We start from the raw sequence: 13724 nt of genomic DNA on the forward strand, positions 1-13724 counted from the left end.
CTCTTCTTTCTCCCCCTCCACCTCCTCTTCCTCCTATTCTTCCTTTCCCTCCATAGTAAGGCAGGATCTTCCCTGGCTGGCCTGCTACTTCCTATGTAGACAAGGATAGCCTTAAACTCATGTAGATCTCAGGCGAGCCTTAAACTCAGAGCGCTTCCTGCCTCTACCTCCAAGTGCTGTGGCTGCCACACGTCTCAGCTGTGTTGCTTCTCTTCAGGATACTGCACAGATCTGACATGGTTTCATGGGGTGTCCTAGGGTTATTTGTTTTCTAAAAACAAGGACATTATGTGCTAGTTAGATTTTTTTTTCCAATTTGACACGAACTGGAGTCATCAGGAAAGAGAAAATGTTTCTACCCGATTGGCCTGTGAGCAAGTAATTGGGAGCAAATTCTTGATCCACGGTTGATGTGGGAGGACCTAGCCCACTATGGGTGGGGCCAGTTCTGGACAAGTAGTTCTGGTGGTATAAGAAAGCAGATTGAGCAAGTCTTGGGCCAGCAAACCAGCAAGCAGCATTTGTCTGTTGTCTCTTCTATAGTTCCTGCCTCCAGGTTTCTGCATTGTATTCCTGTCCAGTTTCCCATTCATGACAGACTGTAGGCTATAAGACGAAATGCTTACACTATCCTTTCCAAGTTACTTTTGGCTATGGTGTTTATCACAGCAGCAGAAGTAAACTAATACAAGCTCTGAGGTAAGCAATGCCGTTGTCCCTAACTAGACACCCCCGAGGCAGGAACTGCCCGAGTTTCTCTGTGGCAACACACAAGCAGGGGCAATGCTTTGCAGACATTTTAGGTGGGCCAGTACTCTTTGTAGACCTTAGGTGTTCAAACCCAGTGTGAGCCCAGTGTGATTTGGGTCCGAACACTCATTCAACACTCCAGAAACTGATAGTGAGGCGTTTTATGTTCCTCCCTGGTGAGGGGTGTTTAACCTCTTACCCTTTGAACCTCCTGAAATTTGGAAAATGGAAAACTTCCTAAAACAATGACTTGAGGCAAGCCCAAGGGTTGAGAAGGGCAGAGGGTGAGGAGGCCTGGTTACGGTGAGGTGGTTTCAGTGCACTGAGGTAGCAAGGGAGACGGCTCGCAAGCTTCCTGCTCCCAGATCTATGCCTTGCTCACTTATAGGGGATCCATTATGAGTGAAGTGTATCGCGTGCAATAAGGAGTCAATCTGAAATCGCTCCAAATTATTTGTTTCAAGGTTATGGGATGTCACCTAAGGCAATCTTAGAAGTAATCTCCTCGAAGAGTGACTGAGACGTTTAATCCCAGCAAAGTATAAAGGAAAGAAAGAAAGAAAGAAAAAACTCTTAAGTGATTCCACGCTGTCCTTTTCCTATTTAAAATGTTCCTTGCAGTCATGGTGACTAAGTGTATTGTGGCCTGGAAGAAATTCTGACTGGATAAAGGACATTAGGCAAAACCTAGGGAAATGTGGATGAAGCAATGGAGTAGGGTGCATGGTGTTGGTCCATTGGCTGTGGTAAATGTGCTGTACTAACAACGCGCGGTTTTAATGATGAGGGGAGCTAGGCATGGAGTATATGGGAACTCCCAGAGCCATCTTAATGGCTTCCCTAAAGCTGAAACTATTCTAAAATCAAAACATTATCTGGGAAGATACTTTGCTGCAGATGAAGGCAGCTTTGTGGAGCTAGTGAGAGACCAGCATGAAACTGTCATCAGAGCCGTGTCTCAAAGATGACAAATAGGTCCCCATTGCTGCTGCAGAGAGACATCAGATCAAACCCTCATGGGCAGTGGTTTGTAGAGGATGAACAGTCTGGCAGTTTTCCTGTTTGGAGCGCCTGGGAAGAACTGTGGCCTCAGACGTGGTCTCCTCAAAACTTCTCCCTTTGGCCTCCCTAACACCCAATCTCCCTTACAGGAACGGACACATCAAAGCTCTCACTGGCCTGTGCCTTTCGAGAAGTAGCCCTGACTCTCAGGTTCCACACCTGGTAATTCCATTCCCCTCACAGCCAGCAGCACATCAGAAATGACAGTCATTTATAGTAACATATTTTTCTAATAGGGAAATGTCAAAGATGTCACTGACTGACAATTTGCATAGTGAAGAGCTGACAGAATGTTTGACTCAGACCCTAAATGTGTCACTCTCCACAGCCATCTGCTAACAAAGCCCACTGCCACATTTATGCTTCAGGCTACTTCAGGAAGGATCAAAGATGGCTGCTGTCTGGGAGGAGTCAGGCTCAGATCTCGCCAGAGTGCCTGTCCAGAGAGAGACTTTGGCCAGTGCTTTAAGGTCTCTTTCCAGTTAGAACTGTGTTGATGAAAGATGTAGTTGTTCACAGAAGAGCACAGAACACAAACGGGCATGCACACTCTGACTTTCAGACACACGTAGGCTCTCAGTCATGGCTCACGGGAACGCAAAGTGGTAGAGAAAGCTTAGAAGACAGATTGGCAGAGTCAACAAACTCATTCCCCCACTATTATCACGTGACCTGGCTGCACTACTCCTTGGCATCGTCCACATGAGCTGGAAGCTCGGGTCCACACAAAAGACTGCACACAGAACTTTATTCATACTCGTCCCAACAAAGGGGGAAAACGTCCACAAGATTCCCTCTGTGATAAGTTTGAATGAAAACGGCCCCTTAGGCTCATAGGGAGTGGCGCTGTTAGGAGGTGTGGCCTTGGTGGAGGAGGTGTGGCGCTTTTGGAGGAAGTATATCACTGTGGGGGCAGGCTTTGAAGTCTCAAATAGTTAAGCCAGATCCAGTATGACATTTCCTTCCTGTTGTCTGTGAATATGCACTACCGTGAGTTAACCCGGACAGAAGTGATGGACTGTGGGTAGTAACCACGTACCAATGAACATCCGGCTACTGCAATGACTATACTGCTCTGTAGGCTGATGTCAAAGGCATGGAATTCCTGGTACTTTTTGCTCTATCTTGTTGTCAACCTAAATTCATTTAGATAGTGAGTCTATTTGTTAAGTGTTCCTCCAGGATGCAAGGCTCGTACCACAGTTGAACCCACTCGCTCTCTTTATAACTGGGGTATGACAAAAGCTTAGGAGAACTTGTCTGCCGAATCTTTCAACTGTATTTCTACATTTACTCATCCCTCCTGCTTCATCGTTGATTGCCTCCCTACTCTTGAGCATCTCTCCTGTTTCTAGCCCCGGATGTGCCTCCTTGGGTCCGATGGTAGATGGGTCCTTCAACATTCTTCTCAAACATGTTTGCCACTTTCCTGACTCCTCTGCTTCCGGTTCTTCTGGTTACCCTTGTTTCAACAAACCCATAACCTGGTGTCCTATCCCTGTCAGTGACCCTCTCTGTACCTAGAAAGCTCTTCTCAAGGCTGACATAAAGGATGCCTTCCTATAGTTTGCAGCCCAGAGGTAATCTGCTCTCTCAAGCTCCGAACAACTTGTGTTTGGATCTTCACTAGGGAGCCTCAGAGTCACTAAGTTGATGATTGTGAAGAGCTTAGAGAATAGAAACTCTCAAGCCAAAGCCCAGAGTGGCATGTTGCCTGCTCAGGGCCACCTGGAGACATCAGCGTAGACATAACACAGAAGCATGCCCAAGCTGTACATTCACTGTGCAAAAATGTCTTCTCTTCCCCTCTGTAACATATTGTTAAACTGAACTATCAGGCATAGCAGATAAACCTGAAAGCATTAAGTGTTTTAAACATAACATTCAAAAAGGACAAGAAGCAAAATACAGGCGTGAGCTTTCTCGCTGTAGAAGACGCTCTCTTTGCCCAGTCAGCCATATCTTCAGGAAAACTCATCTCCAGTGAGTTTTCCTGAAGACATGGCTGACTGTTGTTTTCAAGGCCTTTCCAAAGTCAGCTGTGATGGTCATAGTTCTTGCACGTCTGTTTTATTCTTGTCCTTCTCTTACAAGTAATGGCACCAAGGAGGCTGTGGGTACCATTTTTCCATAAGCCTGGCGAGGTGCCATCAGGGACTCACCCACCTGTGGGAGTGGGCACAAGAGCACAGTGCAAAGGCCTGACTCATGGTTCGCTCTGTCATGTTGCCAATGCCAAGACAATGCATGCCTTTATCTGTGGTTCCCGACCTTCCTAATGCTGCAACCCTTTAATACAGCTCCTAACATTGTGGGCGGCACCCAACCGTAAGATTATTTTTGTTGCTACTTCCTTACTGTAAATTTGCATCCGTTATGAATCAGAATATGAATCTCTGCTATGTGGGATATCTGATATATGACACACAAAGGGGTTGCAGCCCACAGGTTGAGAAACGCTGGAGAGATAAATCCTGTGGTAGCGTATCCGCTTCACTAACTGGGCTCTACCATCAGGGTTGGTTGCCACAGGCAGCTTTGATTTGAAGAGCAAAAGGAGATTAACAAAGAATTCTCTTTCTGGTCCTTTTTCTGTACTTTACCAGTTTTTACTTAGTAGTTACAAACAGATGTTTGGCTTGGGGCTGGAAGAATTATTCTAAGACACAATAATGGCTCTTCATTCTCTTCTGTCACAGACTTGCCAAGCTCTACCTTAAGCACCTGGGATCATTCATGTCCCTGCCCAGCCCTGTGTGGGCCAGCCTCAGTAGGAAAACTCTCTGTTGAGCCTACAGGTTTAGAAGTTAACATCGGGAGAAGGCACTGTTGGCTAATTGATAGGAGTCATTCATGAAGCTAAGGCTGATGTTCTCAAGAAACTCAGTGAGCCATTCTGGCTACCAGGAATCTCAGAGTGTTCAGGCAGACATGGTGAATAAGTCAGCCCAGCTCCTCTCTGCCATTTCTCCGGGTTTCCTATCTTTCTGCTTCCTTCCCAGGCTCCCAATTCCTCATTTTTAATCCAGTGCCACCTCACCCAAGATGTGTGTGTTCATGTTTCTTAAGCAAGGTTCATTCATGCTTAATGAATAAACCAGGAGAGGCTGAAGGAGGGTCGCTCACACAGTGAGGGAGACCTTCGTTCCAGTATCTACCCTGCCAATGGCCAGGGGAATGGCATTTAAATTGGGGATTTAATGAATGTTGCAGAGTCTGGTTCATCCATTCACAAAGTACAAGAATAATCACACTTCAGAGTTGTGAGGGGGGACATGGTTCACACGTCCCTAGCCTTGGATATGTGGAGAAGACAGTTGCTACTGAGAGTCTACCTGAAGTTTTACACTATGTGTGTATAATTTCACATCACATTTTCTCATTGAACATCCTAATATTACTATTTCCCCCATTCTTAAAAGTCCTCTGTATGCATTTTAAAATGCTAAAAGATAGCATTCAAGGACATATACTGAAATTACATAATTCTTTCCATATTATTGGACCTGAAGTTCCCTCCTTCCTTCCTACCCTCCCTTCTTCCTTTCTTTCCTTCTTCCTTCCCCCAATCCTTCTTACTATAAGGATGATCATCTCTGAGGACACGGGCTCATCTGCTTTAAGGTGCACTAACGTCATCCTTAGGCATGGAACTTCTGTGACAAAGGGTTTGGGCCTTTTTTTTTTTTGTTCTTTTTTTCGGAGCTGGGGACCGAACCCAGGGTCTTGTGCTTCCTAGGCAAGCGCTCTACCACTGAGCTAAATCCCCAACCCCGGTTTGGGCCTTTCTTAAGTATCTCGATACATAGTGCAGCATCCTAGAAAGTCCACCCACGGACTGCTCATATAGCATCTACCTCCTGGCAGCGAGAGTGGACATCACAGGTTGCCTATCCACAAGCCTTGCTCCTTCTTGTCTCCTGTCAGAGCCTTGTCTTGATTAGGCGCCCATGCCTTCTTTGGGAATAAATCGTGAGTGAGGTGAACATCTCACAAAACCCTGGGTGATGAGAGGAGCTGTTCGGTTCATGGATTATTTTTTCCTTAATTCTTGAAAAGAGTCAAACAAGAAAAAGTGTCCACTCTTTCATTGGACAGTGCCATGTCTACATAGGTAACCTTGAACCACGTCAACACAAAGGCAAAACTAGTGAGGGAAGACCATAAAGACCATGTCATTGTTGAACCTTTGAATTAACTAACCCGGAAGCTGCCCTTTTTCCCTGAGACTCTGTTTTCTGTGAAATGATATATTCTACTGGTTGCTTAAGAAATTTGGCTTTGACAGTGTTGTCACAGCACCCTTAAGTGTTATAATTGGGACAACAGCTTTACAAGTATTAAAAATCCTTTCCCGAATTAATTCTCTTACACACAGGCACACGCAAACACACACACACACACAGAGAGAGAGAGAGAGAGAGAGAGAGAGAGAGAGAGAGAGAGAGAGAGAGAGAATGCCATCTTAATTTGACTTCAATTTGATGCTCTTTTATCTAATGATAAAAGTTGATATGTATTATTCATTTGCTTCTTAATAATTTGCATTCTCCTTTCCGAAAGTATCTGGAAAGACCTTTAAAGATTAGTTCTCCTCAGGAGAGGGTCATGCTGCAGGACCGAGCTGACTGGTGTGGAATGAAGGCATGGCTCGGGCCACAATGGAAACGAGTCTGAAAGGCACGAGGACGCCTCCTGCTTGCTTGCAGGCAGAGCTGTCTTGTACTCCATGAAATGGGGCTTCGTTACGTTTGAATGTGAGCTGTCTCCTCCACTGAACACTTGGCCCACAGTCGGTGGTGCTGTCTGGGGAGATGGAAGCAAGTCTGGGATACAGGGCTTAGTTGGGAAAAGGAAATAGGTCACCGATGCGTACGTCTGATGCTCCCTTCTGGCTCTACTTCTTGTCCATCTTGAGATGACACCGCCCCTCCTCCCACACTCCCAGAGCTGGGAACCCACACCCACAGGGTCCGAGTCACTCTGGACTGAATCCTTTGAAACCTTGAAGAAAATAAACGAATCTTTTTAAAGTTGTTCTCTTATTTATTTTAGTCACAGCAATGCAAAATAACTAAAAGGAGCTGATGCCCCCCAAATATGTTTGTTTGTAGAGAGCTAAACATTGGAAGGCTTTTTGTCAACAAGGAGAGTGGTCAGTAGGCAAAGGCTGAGCTGTGAGAGTAAAGGAAATGATGTGGGGCATTGACCAGAGAAGACTACTCAGATACAGCTTTAAGCCAATAGGAAGTCATTAGGCAGCGAGTATATACTGGCTTCTCGGGATCCCAGTGTAGTCCTGAGTCTTTCTCGGAGTGAGGTTTTTAAGCACAAAACCATGTTCTGGGTTGATATACTTCAGTTATCAAGAACGGTTTAGCCAGAAGCAGAACTACAGAAGCCAAAACAAAACAAAACAAAACACAAGGTTACTACATTTAAAGGCTTTCCAGGAACTATAGACTTTAATGGTTTGGGTCTTTTTGTTTTGGCAGATGGTGCTGTCTATGTGCTGAGTTTTATGGCCCGGATGTCACTGCCATCCTGGGGTCAATTGGGCTGAGGTCTGCCCCCAACCCTCCTCACCCCATTACGGGAAAAGTGAAGGGAAAGATACATGCTTGCTGTAAGAAGGGCCTTACTCAGGACCAATCTCTGTCACCCTGGCTTTCTCAGTTTCATTTACTGAGCTCCCAGCCAATCCCCTGCCTCATCCAGCACACCTACAGCTCTACTCTAGCATAAAAAATATCTCATTAGCCTTTCCAGATAGAGAAATGTCTCCAGTCACTCCAGTTCTTGAAATAAACAATGGAGCACTTGACGTGAACTGGAGCAAGAGCCTCTGCTCTTCCTGGAAGAAGGGAACAGTTGAAAGGGAGTCACTGTCTTTCTGTTAGCACCCTGGAAAGCCACAGCACACAGAATCATCCGCAGGAAGTTAGCACATAATGGCCACATAACTAGAAATCCAAATGGCTTGGCTTCTAATGGGAGGCTTTCAGTATTACAAGTAGTCAAGGAAGTCAAGCTGAACTGAGAATTTCTGGGGACAAAGTCTTGCCAGCAAGCATGTGCGCCATACACTGGCAAAGAGGTTTTCTGGAAGATTTATTAACTTTATGGTCAAAACTCTTCAGCTTCTATCAAAGTCTTGTTCTAAGCTATTATAGATTAACAGATCAATAGTTAATAGCATAGCTAGCCGAGTTTAAAGCCAAATAACTCATACCCCAAAACAATTGGATTTTACTCATTTATAATTTGGAGGCACTCGTGCAGACAAGTGGTGTTGGTTTAGCTAATCTGTCTATCTGAGGACTTCAGCTGGAGCTGACCTGCCTTCTTTAAGCCACAGACACCAGCAGCAGAGTGGCTCATTAATCACAGCTTGCTTCTCTTTGCTTGTGGTGAATCTTGTGTTCCTCAGGTCCCCTCATTAATGGCACCTCTTCATGGGATTAAATCGCCCCAGGTAGTGGTGCACTTAACATACCAAAAGATAAAACCACAGAGCCTGTAACATAGCTGTGACCAGGAAAACACTCTAATTCAAATGACAGGGTTAAAATAATAAAGAGAGAACATTTTCAAATAAGTCGAAGGCTGTTGGAGAGTTTCCGGTGCCCTGTTGGTGAGGGCCATCTGGTCGACCTCACGCGCCCTAGGAGTGGTGCCCACCATTTGGTGATTTAAAGCGATTATGGTGCTTTAATACAAAGGTGAGCTGTGTTGGGATGAGGAGGATAGAAGGAAACAAGCCATGTGTGCTTCTGGCTGCCTACTCTTTATGTGCAAAATTATAAAATAAACAGTATCCAAAATGATCTTTGATCTGACCTCAAAGAGATCTCTCTCTCAGCCTTGAATTCTAAGAGCCACACTGGAAAGAATTAGGGAATGGCTTGGGCTCCTGTGAGAAGGACGTAGGAGAAGGAGGTAAAACTGCCTGAGGATTTCACTCAGACTGTCCTATGCGGTCAGCAAGTGTTCCACCACTAAGTCACCCTGCTAACTCAATACATAGTCGATCCTTCATTATTTCCTTTGCAGGGGTTTGGGGGTACAGCTAGAATGGAGGAAGGGCTTAAGTTAGTCCCTAGCGAATCCTTCTGCTCCTTTGACAGAAGAATAAATATCTTGGCTTTAAAGTATGGAAAGTTAATCCCAGGACTCAGAAGGCTGAGTCAGGAGGAAGGATGTTCAGGGTGAGTCCTGAGTTCAACTCCAGCCTGGGACTGAAGAGTGAGAACCTTTCTTAAAAGAGAACAACAAAAACTTAACCATCGATAGAGTTTGAACTAATGGCGTATCGGCAGTATATCAAATTTAAAAATGAATAGAAAAAAACCAGAATCACGTTCCACACATACCACGGAAGGAAGCAGACCTGTGCTCGGGCGGGAAAGGATATGTTATAGCTTAAGTTTTAAAATGTCATTGTGTAATATACCAAAAGGGACAACTTAAATAACAAAACAATGGTAATATTGGATTATAATACTACTATAATCAATAAAACAAAGGGAAATCGCCATTGAAATATGAATATTATATGAATAGTAAGGATAAATGAGGAAAAAAGACAAAACAGCTTTTTCTTACCGAAAAGAATTCCAATTAATAGCTGTGGAATGGATGAGGGAAAGGCAAAAGCGCTACCAGGCTTGCATCCCCATAACCATGGTAGGCAACTTCCACCATCCATGAAGGGTCATAGGTGGTCAAGACCACAGCAAGGAGGCATCCCCTGGCATGCTTCAAGTCTGCCCTCAGGTGTCTGTCAGGTATGCAAGATAAATCCAGTCACTCTGAAGTGGAGAGACATGCAGACGCCCCCTTCACCGAGTGATCAAAAAATCTCCCCCTTAATGAGGCGCGCTGACATCAAGCATTGAGAACCAACACAACACCGTTTCCGTGACTCTTCCCCTCAAAAACACATCATTTCAACTTGACCGTGACAGAGGGGCAAACACAATTTCAGACACACGCACACACTGCAAACTTGAGACAGGAGAAAATCAGTAACTGAGATCCCAACATGGCATTTTAGACTGGATTTTGGAGTGTCGGAAGGATGCTGGCCAGAGCTGGCGACTGACCGACCGACAGAACAAGCACACCACTTAATGACTACCACAGGGCAGTGTTAACCATCGTCATTGTGACACTCTCCCTGCAGGGAGTGTAAATTGTTCTATCAGGGAAAGGTGGGTGAAGAGGGTAAATGCAAGACTCCGTGCTACGTTTGCTCAGCTTTTCGTATCTTAGCTTTTGTAATTGCCTGAAAGTTTCAAAATAAAAATGTTTTAAAATGAAGATATTTCACAAAGGTGCACACATGGGTGCGGGTACACACACACACACACATACACACACACACTCTCTCTCTCTCACTCTCTCTCTCTCTCTCTCTCTCTCTCTCTCTCTCTCTCTCTCTCTGAATATCAGTGTCATCTGGGAGAAAATTGAATGATGCCCCTGAGGTCATTTCTCACAGAGTAACACCCATTACTTTCCCTTTAAACGGGACATTTGTTTTCCTGGTGTGTCTCATCCCTTTCCCCTTCTTATTGCACTGCACGACCATATGTCATCACTGTGTATTATAAACGTGTGTTATGACTGAGCTATGAGCCTGGTTTCAGAAGCATATGCGTTTGTAGTTGCTGCTTTGATCAAAACCCTGGCCCCGTACTCACCTGCTGGTCTCTATGCTTTTCCTGCATTTCATTTCCACGATTGCTCAAGCTGTTACCCCTGTCTAACTGGACTTCCTGCCTCTACCTGTGTTCTCCCTTTCCAGTCTTCCTTCCCTCTAGGAAGTAACTTAGACCCTTCCTTCACTATAGCTGTCTCTATCCACTGAGTTCCTCTCTCTCTTTGTGTGGGGCCAAAAAGCTCCATTTCTCACCAGTCACGTAGTGAACTGTGACTGAATCAATCACACATTATCTTAAGTTCTGCAGACACTCTGTCAGCAAATACCTCATCTTCAGTCATCAGTGATCTTTCATGCCTGGAGGAAAGCAAACAGGAAAACCGGTAGCTAGGATTGAAACGATGTTCCTTCAGTGGAAGGATTCTCGAGGAACACGCATGTAAGTCTTGAAGGGAAGATGAGGGCAGCCTTGGGGGCGTTGGAAGCAGAGAAGGGCCTTCACTGGTGGGAGAAACATAATCAAAGACCTAGCCTACAAAGAAAAGCTGTGATCAGCTTTTGCTGCAGGAGTCTGCCAGGTGGAAGGAGCCCATGCCTCATGCAGTATCCATGTTTCTGTGTGTCTTGTTTCTTTAACTCACATATCAATTCCTAGACGAGTGTAGATACATAGGAGCACCACAGAAATGGACTCCAGTTGTATTCTAAATAGGAAATGTCAGGGAGGGTTGTGTCTATTATGAGCTGCATGACCTTGGAGACATTGTTTAGTGGGTTTTGTCTCAGCCCCTTCCTAGGTAAAACACTGAACTACACTACACAGGGGGGAAGGACACCGACATTAAGAACGGACTCTGAGCAGTGGCAGCCAACACTGGATTCCGACCATGGTCCCGGCTGACCAGGCTCTTTCTACACTTAACAAGCGAGGAAAACGAAGTTAAGAGTAGTTAAGCCTCTTGTCAAAAGGGTCCGTGAGGTCGCACAGGGTCAAGTGAACAATACATATTCAGTCTTTTGTTTAAAACTAATTATGTCACTTCCAAGAGCATGAGAACATGAGAGCAAACATGTGGCCCTGCTCAGCCCTGGGCTCCTCATAGGCAGAGAGGTATGAGAAAACTCAGGCTGTAAGGCCAGCCTTGACGGTGTTTCCAAGCTAGGAGAGTGTGTTGGAAAGAGCCCACGTGCAGGAAAGCATCACCTTAGGGATGAAAGGGGAAATAGCGGACAAGTACGTACCCCTCTGCTGTTCCATCGATGGCAGAGAAATGGCAGAGCCCTGGCACCTACCCGGTAAAGTCAGGAAGCTCAGAAGTGGACAGAAGAAGCCCAACAAATGCATCCCAATTAGTAACCGCATCAGCTAATATTTTGGGAAATATATAATGTATGCTCAGCAGGATGCTCCCTTTCAGCTATGCCCAAGTAAGAAAAGAGAAGGCAGGGAGAGGGTCTGCGTTGATCTGCGCACTGACTTTGTCTCCGGTGCCCTGCTCTGGGCGCCTGCTCTGAGTTTGCTCAGGAGCAGTTTTCCCTGGGCTGCTGAGAAGTCTACCCGGGAAGCCAGATGCTCTCACAATGAGTGTGTGTTTCCAGTTTTCGTGTGGATATGGGATTCTCACACACTTGGAAAACGGCATCTTGGCTAAACAAAAGGACAAGCCAAGGCTCCCCGGCGTTACCTCCAGAGCCGCTGCACAGCTTTGGTAAACTGAATTCTCGTCAGTTCTGTGGGAGGTGAATTAACAAATCCATAAGTGCTTATTTGGTCGTTATTACCTCTCTTTTAGCAGGAGTTAGTGTGGACGGCAGTGGGATCCTTTATGGAGATGAAAGACTTCCTGAGCCTCCCAGAATGAGGCCTCTTAGGCCTCAGGGATGACGTAATAATGGGACGCACCCTTGACAGATTTACTGTTCCGGGGACCCTCCCAACCACCAAGGGACTCTGAGGAGTACAAAAGGAGTTTCTCTACCATCACAGAAGGCTTGGAGTATGAGATGACCAAAAATGGGCGCCTTGATCCATTACTCAGAGGACATTTTTTCTATCAAAGAATTAGCCCGAAAGATGTCCTTCTTTAAGCCAGGGTGTTGGCTGTGGCCTAAAGGAAACATCTCACTAGATTAGGTTATGCCCTTTTTATTTTGAGTAAAAAGAATTTTTTGTCTTGTTTTTTGAGACAGGGTTTCTTTATGTAGCCTTGGCTGTCCCACTCGTTCTGTAGACCAGGCTGGCCTTTAACTCACCGAGATCCACCTGCTGGAATTAAAGATGTGTGCCACCACCCCCTAGAAAGAAAGTTTATCTCAGAAGCGTGAGTAAAACCCCTAGAAGTAGGTCAGCTACGAGAATAGTTCCCCAACCCTGTGAACAGATATTTGGTGGGAATCCTGCCCAGATGGCATCCACGAAGGCTGTGTCAGACAGTGCAGCATGTTGGGGATGGGGAGGTGCCGAGTCTGAGAGTTGGTCCCCACTAGATACAGTTCTTCTTCCTTTCAGTAACAGAATTAAGAATGTGGCTGTTGGCTAAATGCTCATTGCCCACCCCCACTCTGCTTTACCTCAGCCTACAAGGGAGTTTGGGAGTTTTGTGTTTTAAATAAAAGCTTTATTAAAATATAATTAATTTAAGAAAGAAATCATCCCTTAAAAATGTGTGCTTCAAAACAACGTACAGCTTATTTGAAATCGAGTAGCCAATACCGTAACCACTTTTAGGATATCTTTTTTTTTCTTTTTTCTTTTTTTCGGAGCTGGGGACCGAACCCAGGGCCTTGTGCTTGCTAGGCAAGCGCTCTACCACTGAGCTAAATCCCCAACCCCCACTTTTAGGATATCTTTATCACTGTGTATCTTCACCGGTACTCCGTAGTTCCTTTCAAACCTAAATTCTAGGCAACTACAAATTCCCTTTCTTCTAGAGTGTATACATCTCCCTACTCTGGTCAGTTCATGTCAGTGGACACTTACAAATGCGGTCTGTTATGACTGGTTTCCCTGACTGAGCATAATGTCCTCACAGTCTATTTGCATCATAGCAGAAGTCATTTGTCATGTGGTTTTATAGCTGAATAATAAATATCATATCATAATATACATGTTTTAGTTTATGCACTAATAAGCTGCCTAGACGCTGAAATTGTTTCAAATACTTGGCTCTTGTGAATAGTGAATGCCGTTACAAGCATCTATGCTGTCAACACTTTCGAGTAATTACGTTACTATAGACATATACAA

The 13724-nt window shown here is 45.1% G+C and overlaps 1 long non-coding RNA gene across 2 annotated transcripts; it reads right to left on the reverse strand.

Moving 5' to 3' along the window:
* Window positions 1-6962: 6962 nt before the first annotated feature.
* Window positions 6963-12332, reverse strand: LOC102554413 (uncharacterized). Of its 2 annotated transcripts, none has more exons than XR_015639115.1 (2): window positions 9418-12332; window positions 6963-7204 (listed from the first exon to the last, which is right to left on the reverse strand). It is a non-coding gene; the product is annotated as an uncharacterized LOC102554413 (long non-coding RNA). The 2 variants fall into 2 exon arrangements; XR_015639116.1 differs by having other exon boundaries at window positions 12260-12322.
* Between the last annotated feature and the right edge of the window lie 1392 nt (window positions 12333-13724).

The sequence above is a fragment of the Rattus norvegicus genome, chromosome 15, assembly GCF_021556685.1.
Source record: "Rattus norvegicus strain SHRSP/BbbUtx chromosome 15, alternate assembly SHRSP_T2T, whole genome shotgun sequence".
In the NCBI taxonomy this organism is placed as follows: Eukaryota; Metazoa; Chordata; class Mammalia; order Rodentia; family Muridae; genus Rattus; species Rattus norvegicus.